Below are 19,084 nucleotides of genomic sequence, written 5' to 3'. Positions count from 1 at the left end.
TTGATTTTTGCATTGTGATTACTATTAGGTTTATATAAATCATCTCATAAATTTAACAGTCTTATCATGGTAATGTTATGCTAACATGCTATCATGCTGATAACATCTTTTACTTCAATCACATACAAAAGGTATATCCTTTTACACCCCTCCCCCATGTTCTGTACGCCTATTACCCAACACATGGGTCCCTTGGTATATGGTACTGGCTCTCACAAATCCCACAAAGCTCCTTTTGCCTATGGATTGATGCCCAATTGTTGTTGATTGAGTGTGAGATATTACAAGGGACATTTTATTCAACCATGTTGCTCCAAACTCCATTTCTTTCCAGAGTTCTATATAAAAATATCTTTTGAACATCCTATGAATATATCACATGCATCTTAAATTAAGTGTTCAAATTGAAATATTTTTTTAAGATTTATTTATTTTAAAGAGGGGAGAGGGACAGAGGGAGAGAATCTTTCAAGCAGACTCCCCTCTGAGTATGGAGCCTAATGTGGTCCTCAGTCTCATGACCCATGCAATCATGACCTGAGCGGAAATCAAGAGTTGGACACCCAGTGAACTGAGACACATGGGTGCTCCTTGAACTTATTTTCTTAAGTGTATTCTCTCACCATATTTCTGCTTCTAGTTAATGGCATTGATACCCTAATTAGTGAGTTGATTAGTGACTTTTCAAGTTACCTGGAGTTATTCTTTGCATATCCTCAGTCACTAAATTCTGTTGATCTTGCTTTTAAAACATATTTTTAGGGGCATTTGGGTGGCTCAGTTGGTTAAGCATCTGACTTTTGGTTTTGGCTTAGGTCATTACATCATGGGTTGTGGGATCCAGCCAGCATCAGGCTCCCTCCCTCTTCCCCTCTCCCCACTTGCATGTATGCTCTCTCTCTCTCAAATAAATAAATAAATAAATCTTTAAAAAATATTTTTAAATCATTCATCCTAAAAGAGGTCACATTTTCTCACCCAAACATTGCAAAACCTTCCTAATAAACCAACTTCCCACCAAATTCATCTTTCTTATCGCCATTTAAATTATTTTCTGACAGCTAAAACAACAAAAAGATCTTTTTGTTTTCCTACTTAAAATATTTTAATGGCTATATTTATAATATATTATAAATATATTATTTATAGAAGCAATTGTCATGGTGGGTGATGGAATTTCCAAAAGGCATAGAGAATACCAACATAGACTAGTTCCAGACTTCAAATACCATATATACTCTTTCCTAAACTAATCTAGACATTTGTGGCTTAGGCATCAAAGCTATCACCCTTTACCGCTTTAAAAAGAAAAGCATACCTTGTACTTCTTATTGAGCATTGCATGAGCAGGTAGAAACCTGGTGCTGAACAAAAGTACTACTCAAAATGTTGGCATTAGTTTTAGAAAGTGAATGAACCTAATGACTATATGACAAATACCTTTTGAGTCAGATGGCTGCCAATTTTTTGTTTTCAGTAAAATCACCTGGTAGACCACTGAAAATAATTTTTGAGATACACTGTTATGTGATTTTTTTTTTAAGATTTTATTTATTTATTTGAGAGAGAGAGAATGAGAGACAGAGAGCATGAGAGGGAGGAGGGTCAGAGGGAGAAGCAGACTCCCCGCTGAGCAGGGAGCCCGATGCAGGGCTCGATCCAGAGACTCCAGGATCATGACCTGAGTTGAAGGCAGTTGCTTAACCAACTGAGCCACCCAGGTGCCCCTACACTGTTATGTGATTTTGACATAAAACTCAAAACTATTTATAAGAATTGAATACCAGGACAGAACATAATTCTTCCTATACCCATCTACATATTAGTGACCAAATTTTCAAGACTTATATCTATAAAATAAAAAATAAACAAAGATTTTAGACTTATTCTAACAATAAGACATCTTTATTCATGGATATATGAACTAATTATAAAAATGTCTTATCATAGTTACTAAGAATAGAGCTCAAATAGCATGTTGTTATTTTGAGTAATTCATGATTGAAATCTGTAATATTTTATGTTGTATTTCATTTCATGTTGAAAATTCATCCTAGAGGAAAAGAATATCTAGAGTCTTTATGGACATAAGAATTTTTTAAATCAATTTTTGTTATTTTTAATTCAGAATTATGATAGAATATATTCCAGGATGTAAATGTAATACCAGGAAAATAATTCCTTAGGGAAAATGGAATAGAAATGTGAATTCAAGAGGAAAAATGAATAATGTAAAGTTTTCAACTATTAAAGAAGGACATGTTCAAATATTTTCAAAATAGATGATGATTTTCATATTAACTATAGAAATTAGATTTTATTCAATATATTTAAGGTTTATTTTAAATTCAGTGTTATTTATAAATTCCTAGACATTACATTGTCTGCTATTACACTTACAAGAAAAATTTAAGACATCAACCTAATTTTAGGGGGTGTGTCAAGCAAAAAAAGCATAAAGATAATGAAATGTAGAATCAAGTCAAAATTCCTTATGTGGTTACACTTAGTTATCATTTTACTATTCTAATCGCATGTCCCAACATTCATTTTACCTCTCATGTTCCATGTGCCTGACAAGTCATTGTGGCTTTACTGGTCTCCTGGATTTTGTTTCTTCTGCTTAGAACCATCTCTCGTCTCCTTTTTACTAGAGAGAAACTGTATGTAACTGATGTCAGTCACCTGGCAGTCACTAACACATTGTAGATTCACATTAATAAAATTAGTTTTCATTTATTGAATTCATGAGATGTGCTAGGCAGTGGGCTAAGCATTTTACAAGCCCTGCTTTCTTTAATCCTCACAAGGATCTTAATGATGTTGTAGCCAAGACTCAGAAAGGTAAGTCGGAACACTTACGTCAAGTCAAGTAAGAAAGGAGTCTTGTTGATTAAATGAATAATCAAATAAATGTTTGTGAGCTGTTGCTTTTATCCTATTTTATCTGCTTCTATGACAATGGATTTCTTTAGATGTGTAATTTCTGTGAAGTAGTTCAGCCCTGTGAACTGCTTTTGTTTTTGTATTTAAATAGGAAAAGTCATTATATTTTATTGTAAATAGCTGTCTAATACCCTCTCCTCTGACAAATGATAAGCTATTTGAGTCAGGGATTGTGAATATCATATTCACATGTCCAGCATTGCACACATTGCATATACTGTGTTTTCAGTATATACTGAAGTATGTACTGTGTTTTCAGTAATACGTATAGAATCCATGATTGGTCCACCCCATTTTAGAAGTTCTTCTTCAATGCTTGTGATCTTGATCTTTAGGAACCCTATTTTTGAATACAATGTTTCACTTATTCTCATCATTCTTGCATCACTTTCTTGATTTTGTTTTATCTGAATGCTCCTGTATTGTTCTTTAACTAATATTTCTCTTTACATTGAATGTTTTTATCTCTATGACATTTATTTGTTTAATCACCACTACTAGTTGACTATCTGTATTGCTGATTATAAGTAGGGTAAAAGCAAGTACAAAACGGTATTATCAAAATTCAGCTAAACATTATCATAAGCTATGCCTGAGGTTCCTTTTCTGTCTGTTAAAGATTACCAGCAATTAGAGACATGTTAAAGACAGATTGGCACAAAATTATTACTTTCAACCTTGATTTAATCAGGATTGAAAGATCATGGAAAAGGGACTCACTTTTTATGTTATTCAACTTAGCTTAATGGCATGACTTTGTGACCCCTAAAATTATTTTGGGTACTCTACGAGATAAGCTTATAAAATGCTTAATCCAGTGCCTGGCACATCTCATGTATACAGTAAATATCATGTATTGTTATACATATCCCACACTTTGTAACACGGTTGTGGGTAACACTATCTTGCTCCTATGGAATGGGATCAAATGTGAGCCTGTCCCTAGAGTGGTAGTTCACTGAGACTGTCGATCCTTTCTAGGTAATTTCTGCCTACTGCCATGAATGTTAATATTTATAAAGTTTCTGACAAAGAAAGGCATTGGAAATTTCTGGAGAGTATTAAACTAAATTGAAAAAAAAAAAGAGTAGGAAAGGGGGTTATATTGAGTTTGATTCACTAAGGAAGCAGAAGCTACTAGATCTATGTGCACCTTCCACAGAATCAGAGTAAAGCTTGCCTCAAGATGTCACACTATTAAGCAAAGAGCAATTGTGTGTAACAATTTCTGGAAACTGAAAGAGGAAAAAGGAAATTGCACTTCTGGCAACTTGCTCACAATTAGTCAAGAAATGGGTATTTTTGATACTGAGAGGAGAATAGTAAATACAAGTTTATTGCTGGACTTAATATATGCTGCTGAGAAATTGTGTTCAATTCCAATCATATTTAATATTCACTGAGAGTATGATTATTAAAAATGTGTAGTGAATCTCTTGCAAATATACACAAAAAATAAAATGTCACACATTTTAGAGTAATAAAACAAAAAATAACAAAAATTATTATACCTTCCATATTTTATTAAATTTCCTGCTTTAAAAAACAAAAGGCCAGAGCATTAGGATTCCCCCAAATACACTAATCCATTTTACTCCCATACCCAGATTAGTTATATTAATTAATTAATTAGTTAGGGAGAAAATAAAGCACAGATATTTGTGAATTCCTAACAAATATCCCTGTACATAATTAAAAAGGTGAGTATGTAACCTGGGTCTGGTGAATTGCCAACATCCATAGAAGAGATACTGCCAGAATACTCTGGAGTGTCCAGTTGAAGTTGACATTTACGAAAGAAACTGAGTAAAGAAGTTCACTGTAATTAACAATGAAGGAGTGAGAATTGATTGAGAATCCATAGGTTGACAAAGCACACCCTATTTATCAACTTGTCATTTGAACTGTCTCTCATTTAACATGTAAACACCATCTGTGTCAGCGCTTTCCTCTCCAAAGCCTAAAATTGTTGTAAGCTTGTTTCCAGAGAAATCAGCAGTCTGTGGCATTTAATGTAAATGGACAAGGTTGTCCAGTCTCAAGATAGCTAATATAAATGGGGGTATGTAGAGTCTATACTCACTGAGAGAGTAGGTGAAATCCTTTGATGACTAATATCTGTTTTGGAAGCCTTGGGAAACTACTAATAGTTTTAATAAGAAGACAAGAAGTATTTGGCACATTTACTCTTTATATTTTAAAATGCCATACCTGCAACAAATTGTTACCTGGTTCCTGAGCTGGTCATTTGGCTCCTCTCTTAGTTTTTGTTTGTTTTTCTTGTTTACTGTGGTAAAAGAGATTCTTGTTTACTGTGGTAAAAGAGATATAACTTTTTTATATCTCTTTTACACACAAATTTTTATGTGTACAATTTTAAGTGTACAACTCGGTGGCATTAAGTACACATTCTACCAACCATCCCAAGAACTCTTTTTATCTATCCAAACTGTGTTCCCATTAAACTACTCCCTATTACCCTCCCTCCCCAGCCCCTGGTAACTACCATTCTACTTTCTTTCTCTGTGAATTTGACTACAGTAGGTACTTAACAGATGTGCAATTATATAACATATGTCCTTTTGTGACTGGCTTATTTCACTTAGCATAATATCTTCAAGGTTAATCCATGTTGTAGCATGTGTCAGAATCTCCTTCCTTTTTAAGGCTCCGATATTTCATTTTACAGATATATCACATTTTGTTTATCCATTTATCTGTCAATGGATACTTGGTTGCTTCCACCTTTTGAAAGATGAATAATGCTGCTGAATAATGAATTATGCTGCTATGAACATGCATGCACAAATAATCTTTTTGAGTCTCTGCTTTCAATTTTTTTTGTGTGCATATACTGAGACGTAGAATTGCTGCAACATATGGTAATTCTGTGTTTAATTTTTTTGGGGAACTGCCATACCATCATGGCTTATTTTTATCCAAAGGAATCCATACTGATTTTTTGTGTGTGTGTTTCTGTCCTCATATCACTCTCTTTATACCACCAGCACCACACTCTCTCTCTCTCTTTTTCAGATTGGTTTTAGCAGGGGAAAGTCATTATGAAGCCCATTAATCTTCATTTTTCACGGCAAGATTCATTTTATAGGACTGGAAGATGCAGAAATGGAACCACGCAGCACTTCGTCAGCAGCTAGGATTTCTAAATGTGATGCCGAGTGAAAATTAAACACAAGAGACCAGACAGCAGCTCTAATAACTCAGTAATTTCTAAATAAATAGACTGAGATTGATGGAAATGAAAACAGTTTTCTCTAACAAGGGAAAGTGTGCAGGGTAGTAATATTTGCCTCAAATATGCTTTGCATAAGGGATTAAAATTCCTGAAAGCCTTTCATTTTCCCATCAGAGAATTTGTTTCTTCTATCAATCAAATGGTGGTTAATTATCATATTTCTAGGAGCAGCTCATTAATTCATGAACTAAAAATAACTAGATATTTATGTAGGAAGATAACATATAATAACAGATAACTTGAACGGCTCTGCCAATGTAAATTGTCTTCCAATTGCATGAAAGTTTCAGGAGGTGACTGCATGCTAAAAGTTTATACCAGCTGTTAATTTCAAGAATTTAAGAAATTTTGAATTTTGGAATGAAATAAATTTAAAACTACATCCCTAAGGAAAATCCTTCTCTTTCCATTTGATCAATTTTGTTTGGCTGTTAGGTGTTGACAAAGAAAGTTACAATCAAGGGAATAAGAAACTGGCAAGGAAAGAAAGTATTAAAATGACAAACTAGGTCAAGGACCTTGAAAAAGGGAATGGGGGGGGAAGCACCAAGAGAACTGGGGCCCTTATCTTTTCTCTCCTCAATTCCAAAATATTCCCCTAATTTCAGAAAAAAATATATATTTAGCATACTATTTAAAAACCTTCTGCTGCAGAGTTAACTCTTTCATACTTAAAATAGCGATGATTGGGAAATGTAACTTGCTTATTTCCAATTGTTTTATTTAAAATAATTGGCAGAAAGTATATATAATGCATGAGATTGATGGTGAATTAAAGAATAGTGATTAAACAAAACCAGTACCCATTTTTAAGCCAAGAAATAAATAATTTTAATTTAGAGAAAATTTGATTTACATTTTAAATTTTTTGACCAATGTTATGTTTTTCTAGCACTGAGACAATTTCAACTACTATATTTGATTTATATATAAGGAACAAAGTTGAGGTCATCTGGAAAGGGAAATTTTAAAGGAGGACATTAAAACTCAATTTGCATAACAATTTACATAATCTCAATATGCTAATTACCCCATCAAAGAGAGGAGGACCAACCTTCCCAAAGATGTATAACATTCCAATACAGGCATGAAAAGCTCTGACTTTTGCCCTTGTTCCCACATTATCCTTGCTGCTTGCCTCTGAAGAAAGTCTCAGGTACTGCACAGATATGCTACCAGTTGTAAATCTGTTTGAAGAATCTAGTTTAATTAAAAATTTCTCTTTTATATCTCTGCAACTTTAAGCAAGATAAATATTTGTAATCCAGAAGTATAAATATTAAGATTGGCCCTATGTCATAGTAAAACTAAGTTTGACTTAGAACTTTCAGTTTTTACTACCTCACTGTGATCACATGAAGCTGGGACATGTGTTCTCTCACTTATGAGCACATGCATATGCCTAGAACATTCTTTCATATCCTCTTTTTCAGGTTTACCTCCTCTCCCACTTTCAGGTCTTGGCTTAGTCATCACTTCCTCCAAGAAGCCTTCCCTGATTCTGTACATGCCGAATATGTTCCTGTTCTTCTATCCTTCCATCATCCCTTGCGTTCCCCCATCCCTCCTCTCAGCAAGTACCAGTAAAATATCATACTGTCTTGTGATTGTCAGTTAATCTATTGCACTTCTCCTCACCAGACCTGCTAACTTAATAATGGCAGCGATTCTACCTGTTTTAAGTTACATTATAATAAATAATCTAACACGGTGCTTGCCCTGTAGTTGACACCTATTTATTGTGCAATGTTATTAGTCTTCTCTGAACAAAAACATTCATTCTGTTTTTGTGCACAGAATTGCCTATTGACATTTAGAAAAATTAACTTGTGATTATTAGCTTTTACAGCATTGCCACTGAGTCTAGAAGCACAGATAGACGCTTTTAAAAATAGTGTATTATTTCATTCTTCTTTTTTCTAAGATTTTATTTATTTATTTGAGAGAAAGAGAAAGCATGGGGGAAGGAGGGGTGGAGGGAGAAACAGACTCCCCGCTGAGCATGGGGGCTGGGGTGCTCCACAGTCCAAGGGGGCTCCATGCAGGGCTCCCTATGGGGCTCCAGGACCCTGAGATCATGACCTGAGCCGAAGACAGACACTTAACTGACTGCGCCACCTAGGCACCCCTTGTTTCGCTATCCTAAGTTCTCATGGACTAATGGTTTTAATTTAGATCAGTGCTTTTCAAAATTAACTGCATAAAAATATCATGGGAAACCTGTTAAAATTGAGATTCTGATTCTGTGGGTCTGGAGTTGGGCATGAACCCAACTATATTTCTATATTTCTAACAAGTTTTTAGATATTATTGATGCTTCTATGGACCACACTTTAAGTAGTATCATTTTACAGGAAATACTTTTTGCCATTTCATCATCTGAAGTTATGTCCTTAAGATACAGATATGAAATGGCCAAAAAGCAAGAGAAGAAAGAGGCAGAGGAGGTAAAGGGTGGAGAAGGAGGAGGGGGAAAATGGGAATGGGAAGAAGAGGGAGAGGAGTCATTCTACTAACCAAGGAAAGTGGCAGCTGCCTTCCCCATATAGTGTGTGTGTGTGTGTGTGTGTGCATTTAGGAAAAAGAAAGGCATTAGAGCAAAACTACCAAATTATAAGCTAAGTCTTAGACCAAAATGTAGTTATGATAAACACTGAGAATTTAGTGACAAGATGGTCAACAAAGCACTTCTTTTAGAGCATTGAATGTAATTGAAAGCTCCTGTGTTAAAGGATAGACTTTACAATAGCAGGGTTGAAAATCTATTATTAATAATAAAGAGGAAGAGGCTGGCAGACAAAGCAGATTTTCAGAAAGGAATTCAAAAATCAGTTCACTAAAGTTGGAAGAAAATAAGACTTTGATGCACTAGGAGGAAGAATGAGAAAAATTTTTTTTTCAGTAGAACAATAGAGGGGAAGAAAACCAGGAAATGAAGGCTCAGGCATCTAAATTTATTTTTTAAATATTTATTAAGGAATTACTAGTTCAGGCACTTTATTAAAGTTTATGGAATTAAATATTAAATAAGGCATTAAAAATATTCAGTTTCTTTGGGTAGACATAAACATAAGTGAAAAAATTACAATAAATGTGTTACAAAGACATACGAAACAGGAATTTTATACTTAAAATGGGAGCATCTGACTGCCTGGCTGGAAACACATGGGAAAGGTAACAAGAAGATATTTGAGCTAAGTGTTAAAAGATGAAAAACTGCTCCATTCTGTACTCTTCTCACCCCCACCAAGAGAAGAAAGAACATTCCAGGCAATGGAAGTTACTTGAAAAGATATGTAAACTGAGCCATTCTGGGGGCATTTGGTATTACTAAGGAAGGTAGATAACAGTGTGTGATTATAGGAGTGTGTGTGTTTGAGAGGGAAAGGAGGGATGGAGGGAGAGAGAAAACAGAGAGAAGGAGGGAAAGAATATATAAATTCATTTTAGGGGGAAGAAGGGAAGACATTTTTTGTTGGTTGGTTCAGAGGAGTCATTTTGCACGTAAACTCTATGCGGCTTTTGGGGCAGTATCTTCCAGCTTATTTTGAAAAGAGGAATACTATTGGTGAAAATAGAGAAAAAAGTGATAAGAAAAACATAATTTGATGCAGTATTTTCATATATGAACACTTTATAAACTATATACATTAAGCTTTCAGAGGGAGGAAACAAGGAAAGTTGAAGAATAGTAATAATTTACTACTATAGAGACCTTGGCTTAAAATATTGCCCTGTCTGAGTTTCAGGTCACAAGTCAAATCACAAAGTGAAACTATGTTATAATAGTGTTTATGATGTTAGTTATGATAGTAATAATTATGAATATATAAACATTTATAATTTTCATTAAAACATACCTTAGCCTCTAAAATTTCTTAGGATTAGTTTGGATGGTAATAATGGTACAATAAAACTCTGGTTTAATTTTGAATTCTTCTTTTACTTCCTTACCTTTTTTTTAATAAAATGATAGGATTAAGCAATTGTATAGTAAGTTAAAGAGACCAATCATTTTTAACTGAAGTCCTAAATAACAACAATAACATAACAAAAGAGAAGTACAAATGCAAAGTAACAGCTTTAATACACATGGATTTATCTTGTCTCTATCACCTATCAGCCAGTATATCCCAACATATAACATAGAAAAGGGAAATTAGTCTGGTTTTGCAATTGACTTGCAAATAGCATCACAGGCAAGTGGAATTCAATGAAAAACTACAGCCGACAGACATTTCTCATTGACTTTCATTAGAAATGCGGGCTGATATAGGAGTGAGAAGACTGTGCCTTGGGGTTTGGCAGTGTTATTCTGTAGGAGAACTACCAGGAAAATGGAGTTCAGTAGCTTCACATCAGGGAAATGCTTAAAAACAGTGTTAATTTTTCCCTAATTCATTGTTTACAGAACAAGAAGAATAAATAAAGGAAGGATACCAACTTTATCATTCTCAAAGCTGTATTCCTGAAAATGACTAGCAGTGTTTCAGTAGAATAAAAATTCATCTTCAGTGAAAGGATCTGTTTAGTCAGATTCATATATATATATATATGAATATATAGGGTTTTTTGTTCTGTAGATAAGTATTATCCACCTTTAAGTCCTGGGCACTGGCATTTTATGAGAATATACTCCTGGAATATTTTATAATTCACATCTTGCATAAAACCAGATAAATGCTGACAACTGAGAGATTTCTATTCACCTCCCAATGGTTACTGACTACTGTTATTAGTAGCAACACATTTTGCAATTTGAAATTATGTGATAACTGGCATACTTCACATTATTTTGGATTTTGCACATGAAATGAGTTTCACATAAATTTTATGTTACATTATTTTAAATTGATGTAATTCAATTTAATATAATACATATTTTTAAAGACACATTTGAAGATTTGCTGTCAAGTATTTTATTCCCAAAACTTGACCTAATTTAACCTCTCAAACTGAAATGGTTTTGTCCTAACTTGTTGACCCACTTGTGTTTCTCAAAGAAATTAAAGCTGAAAGAATTAAATGCTTCTATGATATAATAATAAAATACTGACTTTAATATTATATACTTGGATATCAAATCTTATTAGAATTGTTGCTTGTCTTCAATCTTAAATATTTAATACAATTAGGTAGATTAATGACTTTTAAATTTTATTTTATTAGCTGAGTAGTCATGCCTGGTTCTTACTGTACATAGTGTTGCCATAGTTATTTTCCTTTTAAGAATGTGACTTTTGTAGTACTTATCAAGATGGTATTTTTACGTAAAACCCGATACTACAGGCCTATTTAGTGCACTCAATAATTGAGATTATTTGAACATTGCTAAAATATATGTTCCAATGAAGAGAAACATCTATTTAATAATCTTTTCATTTTTATGGAAAAAACTTATATCTTCCTTACTAAAAACTTCAGACTTTGTACCATATGTCAAAGACATGTTATCTCAGGTAATGGAAATTGTGGATATATAGCATAAGATGTCTTAAGATAAATTACTTAATAATCCTGACAGAAGAACAATATGTGTCTTTTTTATTTTATTTTTATTTTTTATTTTTTATTTTTTTTTAAAGATTTTATTTATTTATTTGAGAGAGAGAGAATGAGAGAGAGCACATGAGAGGGGGGAGGGTCAGAGGGAGAAGCAGACTCCCTGCCGAGCTGGGAGCCCGATGCAGGACTCGATCCAGGGACTCCAGGATCATGACCTGAGCTGAAGGCAGTCGCCTAACCAACTGAGCCACCCAGGTGCCCCCAATATGTGTCTTTTTTAAAGATTATTTTTGTAACACTCTTTAGAGTATAAGTCTGTATTTGCTGTTTTCTATCCAATAATGAGAAAATTCTAGACTTAAGTAGTAGCAAGTAGAAAATATATGTTTACAATATAACTGATGGACTAATTAAATTAGGTTTCACTATAAGAAATAAAATGACTTAGAGGTCTCTTCCTCTAAATAAGCACTTTTTAAATACAAGGCTGTAACTAAACCAGTGCTTTCCATGATATATCACTAAGAATGATAGTAGTTTTAGGAATTTGTATAATGAGCTCTTTAGAATAGATGACTACAGTTCTCATTTATTTCATCTGAGAAATCCAAACTGTTAATACAATATTAAATCTAATCATATTATGTCCTAAAACATTATTTGAATTCATTGATGTGAAGGCAAATGATCATAAAATGTTCTCTGAAGTACATTACAGAGGAAACAAATACCCTAAGCATTATTTCTGAGAGAGGACAGAGTATTAAAATGCTACTAGATGATGCCCAGCTTGGGCTTAGAGAATTAATGAAGAACAAATGTTCTAGGTGATGTGTAAGCGTGCCATCCTCTCTATGGGATGACCTTTATTCTTCCTCAGTTAGCTAATGAGGATTTCTTTGTTATCTTTCTTGCTGAAGGACCTCAGGGCCTTGTATCATTATTGAGTGAATACAATGTCACCTCAGCTGGCAGAAATATTTTGTCTCTTGTCAGGAAGAGAAGTTTCCTTATGTCATCTAGAGAAAGCACAACACAGGGACTGGCAATTGAGACCAGACATTTCAATCAGTAAAGTCAATCTAGTGAAGATGTTTAACTTGCTGGAGTTGTTTGGATCAGAATATTTAAAATCTCTCAAGTCCTGGAATGTAGAGTATCTGTTATTATGGATGAAGAAAAAAAGTTGCATTAATCTATACTCAGTATATATCTTATCTAATAGTCAATTTTATTTGATTAGGATAACATCTACTTTTTATGATATTATGTATAGATAAGTAAATGAATCCTTTTGGTTCCCAAATTACATTGACACAGCCTCTCTGACCCAAATTCCCATACAGATTCAACTAATGGGCACAGAAAGAGAGAAGAAAGGAAGAAGAGATCCATGTAGCAGCATACCAAATAAGCATGACATTTTCCTTTTAACATTCAATTTATTTTAACAACAAGAACAACAAAAAAGCACTGGGGAATACCAATGTATTGGTGTGAAAATAAGGATACCAGAAGGTACTATGTGAAATGACAGCCATAACTTACATCAGCAAGTCTTTTGGAAGGCAGGTTTTCAGGGAGCTTAAGTATTAGCTCTGACTCTGCATTTGAAATGCTTTAGGATGTGACTGTAACTCTCTATGGGTTAAATCCTATCATTTAACTATTGAACTTTCTCTAGTCTTCTGAATGCCATCTAGAGACTTGTCAATATAAGGTAGTAGCAAAGAGAAAGTATAAAGCCTATGTTTTCTGAGGATTAATGGCATCAATGATTAACTGCTGAAGTTACACAAGTTTGTAAATAGAAAATGGCTCCGTGTTTTTACTTATTTATTTTTAAAGGGCTAAATTATAAGAAGGTTTCAGCCAAGGGATTTCATGATACAGCTCAAAAGATTTGGCTTTAGGTGGCTGGAATAGGAGGTTTGACTACAACAATGTCTAGCCTATAAACCTGGGTAACAGATACATTTTCTGAGCCACAGTTTCCTCTTTCACTGGGATAGAAAGGAATTTTCCCCATAGAAATTGGGATAGAAAAGGTACTACAGGCTCTAGAGGGTTAATTGAATGACATGCAACATGAAAAACTGTTTTAACAATTTAAGGTCTACCATCATTTATCAACATATTATAGTCAGTGTTTATTAATTTTGTCAATTACCTTGATGCTCACATCAAGTGGATCAAGTTGACAATTCTGGCCCAACCATGGAGAATTCATAAATCAAATACAAGATTGTACAAAATGGCTAATTAACTGGATATATTAACCATGTTTCTGGCTTCTGTGAACTTTGTACTTTAAATACCGACCCTATATGCATATGCTGGTATGCCTTATTTTGGACAACCCATTAATATGCTTGCGTCGTCTTGCCTTGGCCTCCTGCCTCCCTTGTCCTCCCCACCAGAAGTCCTCCTCCTAGCAATATAACTTTCAAATACAAACCAAACAATCCATAGTCCTTGCCTCCAACCACCTACCTTGCTGTGCTCTCACAAAAAGGCCACCGTTCGCCTACTCTAATCACTGTAGTGTCTGGTACCAGATAGGTAGGGATAGCCCCTATGCCCCAGAGCTAGATGAAATTTTTCAAACTAACCAATTCTAATCCCGCTGATCCTACCCCACCCATCCCTTCCTATAGAAATTACAGTAAAAGTCCATATGCACAGCCTTTCTTCTTTCTATGCCTCATAGCTGTCCCGGGTGCTTTCCTATGTGGTTCCCCAGGTGTGTGCCATGCCCCCTCCTCTTGGGCACTGTGAGTAATAAACTCTCTTTTCAGTGGCAATTGTTTCCTATCTGTTGAACTTACTACACCTCAGATTTTCTATTAATTCACTTTATTTTAAATTACTAGGTTACTTTTATACCTAGCTGTGCTTAAAATTACTTTGATATATTAAAAGACATAAAAAATAATTATTTAGATAAGCTGTCTTCTCCATGGCCAAGTAGTCTAATGAAAGAACTCAAAGGGGTATTCTGATAAACATGTTTTAAGGTATTTTTTTATTTAGGTTGTCTTGTTTGAACTTGCCATATCCATATTATTTGAGCCACTCACTTAAAATATTTACAGGTATAAGCAGGAGGAAGTTACTACTTTCTTTTATTTTCACTTATTCAGAATTTATTCAACAGATACTTATTATGTACCTACTGTGGTGCTAGACACTGTTCTAAATGTTGGAGATATAATAATGATCAAAACTGACAAATGTCTCTATTCTCATAGGACTTACATTCTAGTGTGGAGACAATGAAAAGATAATACGATACTGATAAATGAGATCCGGATAAGTGCTAAGAGGAAAACATAATGCAGCGAAGGGTGATATATGTTGCTGTTTGTGTGTCTGTGTGAGAGATAGGGAGAATTCGATAGAGTGACTAAGCACTCTGAGAATGTGGTTTTTGAGTAAGAATCTGAAGGAAGTCAGGGAGCTAGCTATGAGGATATCTGGAGGAAAAGTATTCCAGCCAGAAGAATAACAAGTGCTGAGATCCTAAGTGAAGAGCAAAGTCAGGGATCAGAATAGAGGCTGCTGTCATTGGGCATAATGAACTAGAGGGAAAGTAGGAGGACATGAAGTCAGAGGGTAAATGGGAAGGGAAAGGAAGGCCAATGGGGGCACCTGGGGATGAGAAGCATTTGGAGCCATTAGTTGATATTTTAACAGAACCTCTTTGGTTGATCTGTTGAGCGTATACTATAGAAGGGTTCAAGGGCAAAAGTAGTGAGACCAATTAGGAAGCTATAGCAGTCACTGAGTTAAGAGAGACCATGGTGGCTTGGGCAGGAGCTGGCCAAGTTATTCAGAAGGAAAAATAAAATGGATTTTTTAATAGAGCTTGAGAAAGAGAGTCAAGGATGACAACAAAATTTTTAAGACTGGAAGAATAGATTTACTATTCATTGAAATGATAATTTAGGGAAGGGGAGATGGATATCAGAAGCTCAGTTTTGGATGCATTCAATTTGAGATTCTTATTGAAAACCCAAGTGGAGATGTAAAATAGGGAGCTTGATATATATATATATATATATATATATATATATATATATAGTTCGTGGAAATATCCCAGCCAGATGTAATTTGGAATTCATTGGCATATTAGTTATATCTAAAAACACCAGACTAGATTAGGTCACCTAAGGAGCAGGCATATTTGGCACACGTTAATATATTATCACAAAGTGAATGCCTGGGTAACTACTATCCACGTCAAAAAAGAATATCAACACCCAAAAGCTTCCCTCGTGTACCTCCTAATCAATACATATTTCACTAAGTATATTTTTTAGTTTGGTGGTTGTTTCCCTTCAGCACATTAAAGCTATCAATCCAGGTTCTTTGGATTTCATTTTTGCTGTTGAAAAGGCCACTGTTATTCTGTTGCTCCTTTGATCATAGTATTTATTTTTCTCCCTTCTGGCTGTTTTTAAATTTTTATCTTTTTTTTTTTTTCTTTAGATGTTGTAGTATGAGGTGACTACATGTGGAATTCTATTTATTTGTTCTTTCTTGCTTTTAGGAGGCTTTGTGAATATTTGGCTTGATGTGTTTAATTAATTTTAGAAAATTCTTAGCCATTATCTATTCAAGTATTTTTATCTCATTCTTTTTTCCCTTCAGTCTGTAGATCAAAACCTTCCTATTATGTCCTCTGTATTCCTATTGTTCTCATCTGTATTTTCCATCTTTCCATCATAATTTCCATTCTTCTTTTTGGGAGTTTTTTTTTTTTTAACATGTCTTTTATTTAAGTTCATTAATTTTCTCTTCAGTTCTATCCAATGTGTTCATGATCCCATATCTCAAATTTTTAATTCTATTACACTCTTGAGTTCTGAAATTTCTGTTTCTTGAAGATTTTGTGCCAGAATTCTCAATCTTGTCTTTTATCTCCTTAAAAATAGCACATATAGGTACTTGAAAGTTGGGATCTGAGGGCTCCAATATCTGGGGTTTCTGTGTGTCTGCTGTTTCTGCCGGGTTTTGGGGATTGTTAGGTTTTTGTTTTATTGTGTTCATCTCTTGTTCCCTTGTGTTCATGGTTATGATTTGTTTTGTATTTACAAAACTGTTTTTAGAAATAATGAAACCTAAGATGATCTGTTTTTCTTGAGATAATTATCTTACCTTGTCTTATTCATTATTTTCATTTGCTCTTGCTGGTATCTGGAGCCAAATCACCTCAATCACGTTTTAGAGATTAAGTCTTAATCATTAAGATAATTCAAAGCTAAGCTTGAAATCCTTATGAGCCCCTATTTCCCTCTCTTACTACTAAGTTATAGTCATTTGAGATACAAGCCCAAAATAAAGAAGGATCACCTGGGCTTCTCTATTGACCGATACTCTATTCTTAAATCTAGATGCCCTCAAAAGCATTGCTCAACCTCTTAGCAATCTCTATATACATGGTAAATGCCCACATGGGAAAAGCAATCCTCAAAGTGGACACCTTCCTTAGAAATTCATACTCCCCATGTCCTGACCATAGTATCCTGGGGGAAATATAAATATCTATCTATCATCTATCTGTCTCGCTATGAAATATACATATATATTTTTCTAGCTCTTCTCATTGTCCTCATTATGTGGATTGTTCTAAATCACCTTTCCTCCATTACTAGAGATTCTCCAAATGCTGCACTTCTAAAGTTTGCCCTTTTTCTTTTAGATTGAAGTCAATTCAGCACAAAATAAAATTTGAGAATGCAGTAAACTAAGTAAATACAAATATGACTTGTTCATGTTAGTATGTACCTTTAAAATCTTTTTGACTATGACGCATATTCCACAAAACACCCTAAATACAATAAAACATCTTGAAGCTAATGTATTAATTGTCCATATTGGCGTTCTTCCTTATTTATACTTTGTAAATGCAAGCAAACCTTGTCCATTATAACACTTTGCAAGCTACCACAGAGTTTCATTTTTTAAAAAAGCAATTATGGCAAAGTAGCTGATTCTGATAACTTCTTCAGTTTTTTTCACTTCAAAACAAAATTCTTTAAATTCATTTTAACTTAAAGATCTTCAACACCTCCTGTATTTGAAAGATGTCTTTTTTTTTAAGATTTTATTTATTTATTTGACAGAGAGAGAGAGAGAGAGAACGCGCACAAGCAGGGGGAGTGGGAGAGGGAGAGGGAGAGCAGGCTCCCCGCTGAGCAGAGAACCGGATGTGGGATGTGGGCCTCGATCCCAGGGTCCTGGGATCATGACCTGAGTTGAAGGCAGACGCTTAGCTGACTGAGCCACCCAGGCACCCCTGTATTTGAAAGATCTTAATGGACACTGTGTCCATAGGTAGGCAAATCCCCATGATTAGAATTAATTTTTTAAACCTTATCTACTTTCCCATATACTTTTTGAACTGAAGTCACCTGGAGCAACAGAAATTTCAGAGACACTTGGATCAAACTTGCATTTGGGCTTCAGTTCTGCCATTTAGTAGTTCTTTTTTTTTTTTTTTTAAGATTTTATTTATTTATTTGACAGAGAGAGACACAGTGAGAGAGGGAACACAAGCAGGGGGAGTGGGAGATGGAGAAGCAGGCTTCCCGCGGAGCAGGGAGCCCGATGTGGGGCTCAATCCCAGGACCCTGAGATCATGACCTGAGCTAAAGGCAGACGCCTAACGACTGAGCCACCCAGGTGCCCCAACCATTTAGTAGTTCTATGACTTTGAGTAACTAATGCTATGTCTAAATTTATTCATCTCTTAGAATGGTGATGCATTCATTACCTTTCCATATAATTAATAGTACCTAACACATACTCATGAGACTGTTAAAAATATTGTTTAGTTTTTTCTGTAAAACACCAAAAGAGATAGTGCCTCATTTTGTGACCTACAGCCAGATATTTATTTTTACAAAACACTATTTTAACCAAATCTTTAATTTTTTTAATATAGAATTTTATCTTTCATGCAAAAGATAATGAACCTCTTATAATTGCTCCCTACATTAGACTTTACTTTTAATCCAAAATAGATGGAATATATCATCTATGTTCACTGTGGAGAATGTTACATAAAGATCTAGAACTTGAGTTCTTTTTTTTTTTTTTTTTTTTAAAGATTTTATTTATTTATTTGACAGAGAGAGAGGCACAGCGAGAGAGGGAACACAAGCAGGGTGAGTGGGAGAGGGAGAAGCAGGCTCCCCGCCGAGCAGGGAGCCCGATGCGGGGCTCGATCCCAGGACCCTGGGACTGCGACCTGAGCTGAAGGCAGACGCTTAACGACTGAGCCACCCAGGCGCCCCTAGAACTTGAGTTCTTAACAAGAGTTAGTACATTGAGCACACTCATGAAGCTTGACTCAGAGTAGGTAACCTCTTT

This window comes from Mirounga angustirostris, unplaced genomic scaffold (assembly GCF_029215605.1).
Source record: "Mirounga angustirostris isolate CCGP_5_RB_7025 unplaced genomic scaffold, mMirAng1.0.hap1 SCAF_7, whole genome shotgun sequence".
NCBI classification, from domain to species: Eukaryota; Metazoa; Chordata; class Mammalia; order Carnivora; family Phocidae; genus Mirounga; species Mirounga angustirostris.
Note: the sequence above shows the minus strand (reverse complement) of the source record.